General features: G+C 45.4%; 1 protein-coding gene across 50 annotated transcripts in view; it reads right to left on the reverse strand.

The window, feature by feature from the left end:
• KIF1A (kinesin family member 1A) overlaps positions 1-14,172 on the reverse strand; it is a 101,512-nt gene that overhangs the window by 80,710 nt on the left and 6,630 nt on the right. The window contains exons 1-2 of one of the 50 annotated variants that reach the window (XM_070269651.1): positions 9,923-10,093; positions 9,599-9,672 (exon numbers count right to left, since the gene is read on the reverse strand). The exons of the other annotated variants lie outside the window; for them this stretch is intronic. The gene's annotated coding sequence lies outside the window, so the exon portion shown is untranslated. Of the gene's footprint in view, positions 1-9,598; positions 9,673-9,922; positions 10,094-14,172 lie in introns of those variants that run through there. 50 annotated transcript variants of the gene reach the window in all.

The following is a 14,172-nucleotide window of genomic DNA, read 5'->3' on the forward strand; positions in this document are numbered from 1 at the left end:
CCTCTGCCTCACCCTCTCCACCTGTAAATGTCACCCACAGGAGAATCTGGCCCAAAGACCCCCTTCCAGCAGTGCCCCAACCTGCCACCTGTGAGGATAGGGCAGTGGCCCATGGGGACCCTGGAGCGAGAGCAGGAGGGGACTGCAGAACACCCTGGGGTCAAGCTCTCTTTGCAGATGGAGAGACGAGCAGAGCAAGGGCTGGGACCGAAGCAGATTTTGGGCTGACAACTCCCAGAGCCTGCCCAGGGTCGGCTCCTGGATTCCCCAGAACTCCCCAGAACAGGCTGGACACGGAGCAGGGCTGCCCCTCAGGCAAACACAGTTCTTCCAGAGGCTACAGGGAGAGAGGGAAGCACCAGACTGGCCAAAAACTGAGGGCTGACAAGTTCAGGATGTGAGCAAAAGCCCAGGTGGGTGGGGAGCAGAATTTGGGGTCTGGGATCATGCACAGCTACACCCCACAGCCCCTTACAGCCACAGCATGCACTCTCATCCACACACCGTGAGTGTTTTCCAACACTGTTTTCACCTTGTTACATCCATGAATGACCACCCAGGAGTGGTCCTCTCTGAGAATTGTGTTTCCTTATATTGGAAACTCTTTGCACTTTTGAAATTGAGAAAGGTCTTAGGACATTCCTGCTGGAGTGGGAAGCCTCAGAGCAAGCTCACGAATTCCTGGTGAGGATGCAAACTGGAAGGAGATTTCTAGCAAGCATTTAGCAACATGTCTTGTGCCTTAAAAAAAAAAAAGTCTATATCTTTTGAATAAGCAATCCCAAGTACTGAGAGAGGAAACGATTAGAAGTGAAGAAAACATTTATGAAAGCAGATGTTCAATTTGATATTGGAAAATTTCCAGTTCTCCTCAAATTTAGCTATATTAATTCAGTGCAATTTCAATAAGCAAAATATTCCAGCAGGACTTTCCATGGCATTTGGCAAGAGTTTGAAAGAGAGTTTTGCAAAATAAGAACAAAGAGGGGGAACATTCCCTACCAGCTATCATACTTACTATAAACCTATAATAATTGCCAAAGTCTAAGAATGACACATGAACAGAGAGATCAATAAATAGACTAAGCACGACTGTAGGCAGATGGACAGACACACACACGGACAAATCCAACATATGACAAAGCAGCATTTCCGGTAAGTGGGTGAGATTGGTACCGGGACCACTGGCTATCCCCTATTGAAAACGAGAGTTAGAACTTTATCTTTGAAAGCATTACAAGAACATTTAGGAGACTCTGCTTATGGCCTCGGGGCAGAGACTACGCATTAACACCAAGCATTAAAAGCAAAGGAGAACTTCTGCTTCCAGGTGGTGCAGTGGCTGGCAGCAGGGCAATGCTCCCTCCCACCATGCACAACTAGAGGAGCTGGATAAAACTTTAAAATCTGTTTGAAGAAATCAAAGCGGTACTGAAGCCTCGCAGACTAGCAGGCCAAGATTCCAGAGAGGGAGGACTGCCAGGGCAGCAGACGACATTATTCCCCAGTACTTTCTCCCTGAGTGCATTTACATTCTGGTCATGGGGCAAGGGACCGGAAATCTGGAGTCTTCCCAGGCAGCGAGCCGTCGCTGAGGGATGGAGAAACCTGCAGAGCTTTTGGTTAAGAGAAACAAACTTGAGAAGCCAGCATCCCAGAAGAAAGAAGAAGTAGAAAACTAAACCAAACAAGTGGCCAGTTCTCCCTCTCAGACACGTGCCAAACTCTGAAGGTACAAGGGGCGGAAGTTTAAAAACCCCGGCAGAAAGCCTTTGAAAATCAAACAGGAGTCTTCCACAGTCTCGAGTGCTAAGGAGATGAGGGTTAGTGTTCAGGATCCAGCAGGAGGAGGTGCCCCAGTGATCACACCAGGGCCTGATCTGAAAGCCCTGGAAGGTGCAGAATCTAAAAGCAGGCAGAACGATAGGTAAGATAAGCCTTATCAAAACTGCACCTCTGCCCTGACTGAGCTTAGTCTCTGAATTAGGGATGGCCCTCCACTCTATCTGCCTGGAAAAGAGAAGGTGAACCATCTGGAGCCTCTACAGTGTTTCAGTAGGCAATGTCTGACATTAAATCAAAAGTTACAAGGCATGAAAAGAGACAGGACTGAATGATTCAAAACAAATTGCTAACAAAGCAAAGAAAAACACAAAGAGAAAAAAGGAAATATGCCTACAGATGATCCAGATCTGGGAATTATCAAACAAGGACGTAAAATAACTATGATTTATACGTTCACAAAAAGAGAGAAGAGGATGGAAAAAATAAACAGAAAAATGGAGAATTTTGCAAGATGATTGGAAACTATAAAAAAGAATCAAAAGGAAATTCTAGGACTGAAAACACAATAGCTGAAATTAAGAACCCAAGAGATTAGACACAGCTGAAGACAGTGTTCATGAACTGGAGGACAGATCAATAGAAAGTTAAAGAACAGAGAAAAAAAGAATGGAAAATATAGAAATGAGACTCAGAGAAGCATAGGACCCAGTGAAATGGTGTAAAATACATATAATTGGAATATCAAAGGAGAAGAAACAGAATGGGAGAGAAGCAATACTTAAAAAGTTAATGACCATTAATTGTCTAAAACTGCTAAAGTGTATCAATCCACAGATTCAAGAAGCTCTGCAAACACAAAGCAGGATAAATACAAAGAAAACTACACCAAGGGACATCATAATAAGACAGCTGAGGACCAAAGATGAAGAGAAAAATCTTAAAAGCAGGCAGGAAAAAAGTTATATACTTTGAAGGAACAAAAATGAGATTGACAACTGGCTTCTCAACAGAAATGATGGAAGCCAAAAGACAACAGTCAAAGTTGTCATTAAGTTGTCATTATCATGTAAGTGGAAAAGTAATAATTTATACTAGATTGTCAAGGATACACTTTTTAGTTACTGGGTGATCACTAAAAGAGCAGAGAAAGAATGTATAACTAACAAGTTAACAGCAAGGAAAATAGACAAAATTTTAAATATTTTTTATTAACCCAATAGAAGGCAATAAAAGAGGAAAAACAGAACAAAAAATAGGTTAAGCGGAAACTGAAGATTTAAGACTGTAGATAAAAGCCTAACTCAATTAGCATGGACAAAATGCTCCAAGGAAAATATTACAATGGTCAAGACAGACTTTTTTAAAAATTACATTCTGCTGACAAGAGACGCCATTAAATGAAAAGACACAGAAAGGTTGAAAATAAAAGGATAAAAGTTTTTGGTTTGCTTGTTCCTTCTGCTCCTGAGAAAGATAAATATACATCATACACATTCTTTTAAAGTGCACACAGAACATTTACTAAAATTAACCATATGCTGGTCATAAAGCAACTCTAAAAAATTTCAATTTAAAATTAAAATCATAAGGCATATGTTCTCTGGTAACAGTTGAATTAAGCTGTACATCAATACAAAAAAAAAATAAACGTACAAAATCACCAATTGTTTGGACATTAAGCAATACAATTCTAAATAACCCATGGGTCAAAGAAAAACATCACATTGGATATTAGACAATATTTTGAACAGAACAATAATGAAGATACAACAGATCAAAACTGTGGAATGCAGCTAAAGCAGGACTCACAAGGAAATGCACAGCTTTAGAAGTTGGGTGTGGGGGGGAGGGTCGCGGGGCAGTCCTTCACATCATTCTCAGGTCAATTCAAACCCCAGTGTCCCTCAGGGAGCTGTGGTTTCGCCCAGGAGAACTTTGGGACTGGAAAGTTTGTCTTGAGAAGAACCCAGCGGATGTGAACCAGCAGCTGAGGCTCTGCCAGAGCAGGCTGCCAGGCTGGCATCTTGTTCACCCCTCACCCCAGCATCAGCAGCTTTGGGGAACTAGAGATATGTGGAGACATCCAGGAGCTGGTTGGATATGTACATTTGAAGAGGGGTCAGGGCAGGAAAAAGGAATCGGTCACTTGTGAGCACTGACGCTAAGTCACAGAAATGGATGAGATCAATGAGGGACAAGGGTTAGAAAAAGGAAAGAGAGATGGAGGAGGAGCTGAAGCCCTGGGAATTAACTGCTCCTTAAGCAGACTTTGGACAAGTCATCTTGACTTTTGCCCCCAGACACAGGGTCCCACTCAGGGGACTAGTTCTTGAGCCTCGTGGGAATGTCCACAGCTTCCCAATTTCCCCTCTGCCTCCCTGGCATCCAGCTTTCTTCAATCTGCTGTCAGTTACCACATGGTTCTGCTTTTCATTTTTCAAAATGTGGTTGCTGTGCATTCTCTTCTGCTCTTTCATCCTTGGGGATGAGTTTCGGTCTTTCTTTCCTCTACCTCTACTGTCATTTCAGTACATTTCAGGGGGAAGAGAAGATGAATGGATGAATCTCACTAACATACACTGAGAAAAGATAAACCAAACACAAAAGGGTACCCACGATGATTCTAGTGATGTAACTTCTGAAACAGGCAAAAAGTTAGCAGAATAAGCACCTTATTTAGCCACATAGAGCTAAACAGCAACAGGAATAACAACGAAAACAGGTAAGAGAGTTGAAAGAGCCTGGAGACGGAAAACAAAAACTGCCAACTTTCTAAACAAGTTTTGTAGACATATTTGACTCTTCTAAACTGTGTTCATATTTAACCTAAAAAGACTTATTTTTAAAGTAATTACCAAATGGTTCAGTAAATAAACAAACAAAAAGACTTCATTTTTGTTGATGAACACTGGTGTGCGTGAAGACAAGAATCAGTCTGCTCATTAAAATCAACATTTCTCAATCGATAGGAATAAATGAGGAATGAGAGACTTCTACTTCCAGCAATATGATGGACAACATATCTTCTCATTAGAAATCACCTAGAAGGAATTATGTTAAGCGAAATAAGCCAGTTAGAGAAGGATAATCTCTGTATGACTCCACTCATATGAGGAATTCAAAAATGTGGACAAAGAGAACAGATTAGTGGCTACCAGGGGAAAGGTGGGGTGGGGGGTGGGCACAAAGGGTGAAGTGGTGCACCTACAACACGAATGACAAACATTAATGTACAACTGAAATCATACAAGATTGTAACCTATCATTAACTCAATAAAAAAAAAAATCACCTAGAAATTTGGGACAAATAACAAACATCAGAAGAAAATAAGAGAATTTCTGAGGAAGGAGGAGTTGAAATCAAAGTGTCAAGCCCAGCCAGGAGGAAGCTGCAGGCACTTGCTGGAACCAGAAATACAGAGAACTGGGTTTCACCTGATGAGTGAGGGATGGGAGGCATAGCCACAAACACAGGCAAATCGGAGTTGGAACCAAATCACCACAAATAGTGGGATCCTCCAAAGCTACAACCCCAGGAAATGGAAGGCTGGGGAAAAGCGTCTGCCATCAAAGGGACACAGGGAAATTAGTCTGAATGACTCTCAGCTCCATGTGGCAAAAAAGCCAATGTTTCTGAGAATCTGAGGTCACAGATCTGTCCTCATGCAGGTTTGGGTTTCAAATTTACAATATCTGCATAATCGGTGAAACCAAAGTTTAAGAAACTTGCTCAGAGTAGGTCTCAGGTGTTTGCACCCAAAGCACCTTGCAAAAGCAAATACAAATCCTCCTTGGAAATAACTTCTTCCCCTCAGGTCCCCAGTCCTCCCACAGATGAAGATCAGTCAAACGTGAGCTCACAATGAAATATTACCAAACATCAGAGAACCAATTCACCATGAGCGGGAGTCAGGAAAAAAAGGGAGGAAGGGAGAAAAGAAAACCAGAATTAGATCCTCGAAGATGTCAGAAATCAGAATTGTCAGATAGAGATTATAAGATAAGTATGTTAAAATATTTACAGAAATAAGCAGGGATGGTAAAATATGGGGGGAAAACCATGCAGAACTTTTAAAAATGAAACTGTCATTTAAATTTTAAAACTTAGCAGACATGTTAATCAGCAAATTAAACAGAGCTGAACAGAGAATTAATGAACTGGAAAATACATCAGAAAAATTACCCAGAATGATCCCAGAGACAAAATGATGAAAACATAAAACCAAGGTTAAGAGTCAGGCAACATGGAAGAATTCATTAATTTCTCATGGCAGGAATTTTAACACACCTCTCACTAATTGACAGATCAAGCAGACATATCATTGATAAGGATGTAGAAGATTTGAACAACATAATAACCATCAACTAAGGAACATATGTGCTCTCTTGTTCTCAAAAATTAGACAAACACATATGAAACATTTACAATATTTTACCATTTAGTATGCTATAAAGCAACTCCTAATAAATTTCAAAGACTGTATCAAATAGACCATGTAATTTGAACACAATTAAATTAAAAACCAATAAAAGATAGTTAAAAATCCATACGTTTAGTAATCTAAACAATAGACTTCTAAATAACTAATACACAAATGAAGAAATCATGATGGACATATAAATAAAAATAGTAGTAAATGATAATGAAAATACTACTAGCAAAATTTAAGGCACCTCCACATTCAGCCATGATGGAGTTACAAGGACCACCCCTAACCTCCCACTGCAAACAACAACTAGCAAATGGGACAAAATATATGAAAATAACTGTTTTCAGACTGTACAACAGGCAGCGCCGGAGTGCAATAACTGAGAGAAGGGAAGCATAGGAGGTGAGTCCTGCAATCACTCCAAATCTGCCTGGAGGCAACTGACAGACCTCAGGCATTGAGAAGTAACACCCAAACAGCTCAGCAACTTTGACGAATTGAGGAGATGGAGGTCAGAGTCTGGGAAGGTTGGCACAGCTGGAAGTTGCGGGTCAGAGTTCTGGAAAGGGAAGAGCTGCTCATAACAGAGCTGCAGAAATTTGCACAGGGCTACCCTTGAGTCTCTGTACATTACCAGTCCACGGCTATGTAGTCTAGGCAAAGAAGACGGAATAATTCCCAAAGCTCACACAGGAAAGAAGACATCTGTGCTCCTACCAGCCAGGAGAGAGAGTTCTCTTGATCCCCCAACCCCAGACATTGAGTTGAGACCCCAAAGAAATCACAGTTTAGCAGTGGGCTTAACTATGCCTGGAGTACCATCTACTCCAGAGCAACTATAACACACTTAAAGTCAGACCTCGAAGGATCACATTAGTCAAGTAATTTAACTGCCTGCCAAAACAAAGCCCAACATGCTTTATAGGAGGAAAGCATAATTCAGATTCTCCACAATGTAGAAATGTCTGGAATCCAACCAAAACATTACTACACATGCCAAGAAGGAGGGAAAGATGACTTACAATCAGGAGAAAGATTAGTCAGAAGGAACCCAAATTTTCCTACAACCACTAAAGAAATTGATTCACTAGTTTAAAAATCTACCCACCAAAAAAAAGCAGCAGACTCAGACACATTTTATAAGTGAGTTCTACCAAACATGAAAAAAAAACAGATAATTCCAATCATATACAAACTCTTTAAGAGATCAGGAAAAAGAGAAGGAGACAGATTGTGCTCCCAACTCATTCATTGAAGCTAATATGACCTTGGCACCAAATTAGACAAAGAAAATTTGGGAAATGAAGATTATAGACCAATTTTACTGATGAACATAGATACAAAAGTTCAAAACATTAGCAAGAAAGTCCAGCAGCAAATAAAAAGGATAATGCAGTAGGCTTATTCCAGGAATATCAGTGCAGTAATATAATTGTATGGCTGAACATTAGGATACCTATGAATGTAATCCACCACATACCAGATTAAAGGAGAAAAAGCTAAATGAGGTACTCAATAGATACTGAAGAAGCATCCAATAATCTTCAAAACCCATTTATGATAAAACTCTTAGCAATATGAGAACAAAAGAAAACTTCTTTAATCTCATAAAAGGGCTCTACTAGCAGCCTACCCAAGCATCAGACTTAAAGGGGTAACCTTAGGAACATTTCCTCTAAATTCAGGAAGAAGTTCAGGATGTCAGCTATCACCACTTCTGTGGAACATTGTGGCAGAAGTTCTGGCAAGAGTGATAAGTCAGGAAAAAGAAATAACAGTGAAATGGGTTGGAAAGGAAAAAAACAAACTGTCATTATCTGCAGGCCATTTGTTTATCTACACAGAAATCAAGAGGAGCCATGGATAAATTATTTGAATTAGTGGGAAGGTTCAGCAAAATTGCTAGAAGTCAACCATGTTGGAATACACTAGAGACAAAGAGTTAAAAATATGAAAATAGAAACAGAGTTAAAAAAAATTAAGGTACCATTTTAAAAATAACCAAAAGTATAAAGTATCTTTATAGGAAGAAACGTCATAAAAGATTTATCAAGAAAATATTTAAACTTTACAAAAACCATTACACAAATCTAAATCTTAAAATGTTTATTTTCATCCAAATGAATCCAAAAATTCAATGTAATTTCAAATGAAATCCCAACCAGGTTTTTGCAAAATGACAAATTGATTCTAAAAATGTATATGGAAGAGTAAGATGCTGTGAATACCAATAACAAGTCTGAAGAAACATAAGAGGGTAGAAGGCAACACGCCCTACTCACATCCAGACTCAAAGATATCAAAGCCGTAGTAATTTAAGACACGGTGGTTGGGACAAGGTAAGTCACCACCAGTGTAACAGAAGGGACCCCAGAAACAGATCTACACAGACAGAGCCCTTCTGATATCTGACAAAGGTGGCTTTACAGGTCAATGAGAAGAGGAAGGACTGAGAAAACTGGTATTATGGGCTGAATGTGTGTGTCTCCCCCAAATTGCTATGTCGAAACCCTACCTGTCAATGTGATGGTATGAGGCGGCGGAGCCTTTGGGTGGTGATTAGGGTTAGATGAGGTCATGAGCATGGAGCCTCATGAATGGGATGAGTGCCCTTATAAAAGTCCCAAGAGAACTTGCTGCCTCTCTCTGCTCTCGGCCACATGAGGATATAGCAGGAGTCGGCTGTCTGGAAGCCAGAAGAGAGATACCACCAGAAGCTGGCCACGCTGGCACCCTGATCTCTGTCTTACAGCCTCAGAACTATGAGAAATGAATTTCTGTTGTTTATAAGCCATCTAGTCTGTGGTATTCTGTTATAGCAGCCCAGACAAAGACAACTGGCTATCCATATGGAAAGACTAAAAATTAGATCCCTTTTTTAGGCCAAAACAAATTCCATGTAGACTGAAGACCTAGATATGAACAATAAATTTTTGGAAGAAAATGAAGGGTGATATCTCCATGTTATCCTTCAAGAAAGACTTCTTAACCCACAGAAGACATCAAAAAGAAAAGTCCGGGCATCAATTTACCATTAAATGGGTGAAGAGAAGCCCACTCATCTGGAGATGTTTGCAGCACATATAGCTTACCAAAGATTCGTGTACAGAACATATAAAGAACAGATGAAAATCAAAGAGAAAAGACACAAAAGAACTGGGCAAAAAGATGCGAACAGGCAATTTACCCAACAAGATACTCAACCACAGTAGTAATTAAGAAAGTGCAGCTTACAACCAAACGCATCAGATCACAACACTGAAAAGTCTGACAGTACTCAACACCATGAGGACAGAGCGACAGGAGCTTACGGAACACCTGGGAGAAGTTCATTGGCACAACCATTCTGAAAACAAGACGTCAATATCTATAAAGTTGCAGACCTGGTGACCAGCAGCTGCGCAACTAGAGATGTTGTACACGATCACAGAGGAAACGCGCCAGAACGCTGAAGTCTCTGCAGCAGAAAAGAAGGAGAGAGGGAGAGGAAGTGGAGACAGTCTAAATGCCCACCGACTGGAGACTGGATAAACAGCTGCGGTCAAGTCACACAATGGCTGTCCAGACGTGAAGGTGAATGAAGTGGAGCCATGCGTATCCTTGTGAGGACTCTCACAAACCTCATTCAGACGGCACAGCTAGATGCAGACGAATGCACATGGTGGGATACAGCCCATATAAAGTCTCAGACTCGCAAGCAACTCTACCTTGAGCCTAGGGATACATAATGGAACGCTGAGGACCAAAGTCAGGGCAGCGATGAACCTCCAGCTCAGGGTCTAACGGACTGAAGGCGGCGAGGCCTCGACGTGGACCTCTGCAAAGTCAGCAACGTGGACAGAACATTCAAGGTGGGGTGCCGATAGGCCCTCCTCCCTCTGTGAGGATTAGGGGAGAGGGTGCAAGAATGGTGAGCGCTCTGAGTGCTGGGGGCGGGGGAGCATGTTGGAAATGCTTTATTTCTAAAGCCAATGGTAGGTATACGGCTGCCTGTTGAAACATTCTGTATTCTTTCTGTGCGCCCTATCGCATCATAACATTCTTTAAAGATTTCACTTCTTTCAAGAAGTCTTGCCTGGAAGGGAGCAAGAAATCAGGCTGACCTGGGAAAGGAGCAGAGCCCCTCAGTGTTTCCTGTGGCAGAGGGCAGGGCTGCAGATGGGGGGGGTCTGGAGGTGGGGGGCTGGGCGTCACTGGGTTGGACACACCACATGCTGGAGGGCGGTAGGAAGGGCCAGCTCCCCCTCAACAGCACCAGGGCAGGAAGGGCGGAAGTTTGAGAAGAGGATGAAATGGTCCCTTTGCAGGTGGAGAATCACGTGGCTGTGGAAGCTGTAGATGGCCTCGCCCTGCCGGCAAGGGCGAGGGCACAGGCAAGGACTCATGCTGCAGCCGTCACTGGCTCGGGGCGAGGCAAGGAGAAAGACAGAGGTGCAGGGATGAGCAGCCTTGAGCCCAAGAAGAGCCTGAGGAGCTGTTTAAGCCAGTTCCTGTGCCAGTGAGGTGGGGGGCGGGGTGTCTGCCTCGGGGACTTCAGAGGTGTGCAGAGGTGTGCTGTCAGCGCCTGAGGGTGACAAGACCCAGGCTGCATCCACGAGTAGAGAAGCAGAGAAGACGGTCAGCAGGGAGGAGAGGAGGACCTGAGGGCCAGGTGACAGTGGCCATGCACATGCGGGAGGAAGTGACCAACAGTGATGGCTGACGACAGGAGAGGGAGACCCAGAGCCAAGAGCCCTGGGAAGGGGGAAGTTGAACCCATCACTCGGTAAAAACATACTGAGGACCCACCGCGGACAGGTCACTGCAGACCCAGAGGATGGGGCCAGCCCCTCAAGGAACCCACGTCTGTTCCTTGGGCTCTCAGAGCATTTCAGATTTCCGCATCAATGTGGGGAGAGGGGCGTGGGCAGGAAGCACAAGGAAAAGCCAAATCCCGATGGTGCCATGAGCTGATGAAGCAGATGGGCCCAGACAGCCTTAGACCAAGCCTGGCTCACTTCACCATCCGCACCAGGCACCACGCGGACAGCTGCGAGGAGCAGAAGCAGACGAGCTCAGGTGCCCTGCTGCCAGGGCAGGTGGACGCCCTGCAGAGAATCCTGCCGAGGCCTCCCTGGCAGCTCTCGCCTGGGGCGTCTGTCTGCGCCCCCAGACCAGCGGCACATCCAACAACAGAGCATCAACGTGCTGCCTCTTCCTGACACACCTATTTTTCTTGAAGGGTTTGAGAAAAAACAAAACCGGGTTTTTTTAGGATTACAGCAGACGTACGTCAGAGTCCTTGCCAGGCCACGCCCCTCGGCACCTCAGAAGGATGGGGAGCGTCCATCAGGCCAGATGGCTGTCAGCCCTGCTGGTCACTCTCAGGATCCCATGAAATAAAGGGCAGAGCAGGCTACTGAATCACCCCCAACAGTGAAGGGCGTGGAGAGGCGTCACCCATGACCTCAGCCCCTCACAACCTTTCTGGAGGGTAGAGAGGGGGCCTGAAATGGCCCAGAGGGGCTGGCACAACAGCGGGAGCCTCTGGGGGCTCTGGGCTTGAGGGTTCAGAGGAGCCAGTGGAGGGCAGAAGCGGGAAGTGAGGCTGAAAGTGGGCCTTGGGTGCAGCCTGTCTGCGGAACAGCCCGTCTCCCCACCCGGCGGCTCACAGAGGGCAGCGGCTGCCACACCCCCAGGCAGACAGCCGAAGGCTGTTCTCCACACAAATGGAAGACAGCATCCGGCAAGAGCAAAGTCTTCCATGTGCCTGCTGGCACCCCGCATGCTGGTATTGGAAGAACAGCTTGGTAGCCAGTTCCCATCCCTTTGCCTAAAGGAAAGCCTGCCAATGGAAGCCCCTACTTCCCACACTGAGCTCCAGCAGGAATCCCACTCTGATGGCGGGAAACCAGCTCCAGACCTCTACTACCCAATGGACCTCCCTAACGTGAACCGACCCACAAGGCCTTCCACGTGTGCAAGGAGAGGAAACGGCTTCAAGTGAAGGACAGGAATAAACCAGCAGAAAACAAGCCCTGTGGGAGAGAGGGAGAAAGCATGGAACAGAAGCAAAAATGAGCAAATGAACAAAACCTCTATTAACATACTCTGTGTTTCTGGAAGATACTATATTTTCAAAACAAGAACAGGATGCTATGAAATGGGAACAGTTAGAGACAAGGAGGATTGAGCTCTTTGAGATGGAAAATGTAAATGCTGACATACCAAATTCCAAAAAAAGAACTCGAAAATGAAGTCTAGAAATTATCCAGAAAATAGAACATAAACAAGGAGATAGAATATGAAAGAAAAGACAAGAGCGCAGAAGACCAACACACAAATTCAAGGAAGAAAACAGAAAAAACGAAAGTGGAGGAACATATGAACACATGAAAGAAGAGAGCCTGTCTTCAGGTGAAGGGGCCCACTGAGCAGCAATAAAAGTCTAAATGCACACCTAACCCATCCACCAAAAAGGTTAGAAGCCCACAGAGGGAGAAAGGATCCTGAAAGATACCAGAGAGGAAAGACGAGTTGTGACAAAGATTTCTCGTGCAGATGGCGATGATGACAAGCCTTCAGTGTTCTGAGGGAAACGATTTACCAACAGGAAGTGCTGCCAAACCATCTACCCAGTGTGAGGACAGAGTAAGGATGCTCTCACACAGCCACGGGTTCATCATCCTTTTTAGGAAGGCACACAAGGGCGTGCCCCAGCAAAACAAGTCAGGAAACCAAGAAAGCAGAAACTCCGGGGACCAAGAAACAGAGAGTGGCACCCAGGGGATGTGGCGAGCAGCAGGAGGGCGGGAAGGTGGCAGGTTACAGAGAGGAGGGAGGTGGCTCCCAGGGGCGGGGGTGCAAGGAAAGAGGGGACTCTGCAGAAGTGAGAGCTTGATTGAGAGCCAGGGAAAGGTGGGGACAAAATAAACGCATTCAACATAAGCAAAAGGCGGCTAAGCTCCAGAGGAAATCGGACACCAATCCAGAAAGTCCTGCCCATGAGTGAAGCTATCACCAAGGAGAGGGTGCCCTAAACTTTCCCCTCTGGTCTGCGTCTGGCCTTCGCATCACTGCTTATCCTGGAGCTGCCACCCTCCCGGGCACCAGGGACCAGCAGCCATGGTGTGGTCCTGGCCCCAGAAGGAGGTGGAGAGTGAGGACCAGATGACACCAAGCAACTGAGTAACACCCCTGCCCCGGCCCCACAACGGCTCCTTGGCAGACTGGTCCCAGTGACCCATGGCCTTGGGCGCTGACGGTGCAGCCCTGACCCTCACCATCCTGGCTTGAGTTGATGGCAGGTGGAGAAGGAAAGTGAGGCTCCCCTGAGTGCAACTGGCACGGGTGAGACCCGAGGACGGCGGGGAGGACTCCTGACATCCCTCTAGGGCACTCCTGGACACCACGGGCCTCCCCCTGAGGGCAGGCCAGAGGCCAGGCTCAAGGGAAAGGGGGTCTGCAAGGAGCCCGGGTTGCAGGAGCCAGCAGGGCCACCCCTGCCCCTGCCCCTAGAGCTGCATTTCAGTGGCCCAGATGAAGGGGGCACCTGCCTCAGGAACCAGCAAGCCCCAAATAGGGGAGACACAGACAAGGACAATGCCCACCTCAGACAGGATGGCAGCTGCTCGCCCCGGCCCACAGGAAACAGCTACTTGGGCTAAAGCTACTGGCTCAACCCCAAAACAGCATTTACTAAGAGCCCTCTTTGTGTGAGAGTCCTCTGTGTGTGAGAGCCCACGTGTGTGAGCCCACGTGTGTGAGAGCCCTCTGTGTGAGAGCCCACATGTGTGAGAGCCCTCTGTGTGAGAGCCCACATGTGTGAGAGTCCTCTGTGTGTGAGAGCCCTCTGTGTGTGAGCCTACATGTGTGAGAGCCCTCTGTGTGTGAGAGCCCATGTGTGTGAGTCTACATGTGTGAGAGCCCTCTGTGTGTGAGCCCACTGTGTATGACAGCACTCTGTGTGTGAGAGCCC

This window comes from Equus caballus, chromosome 6 (assembly GCF_041296265.1).
Source record: "Equus caballus isolate H_3958 breed thoroughbred chromosome 6, TB-T2T, whole genome shotgun sequence".
NCBI lineage: Eukaryota > Metazoa > Chordata > Mammalia > Perissodactyla > Equidae > Equus > Equus caballus.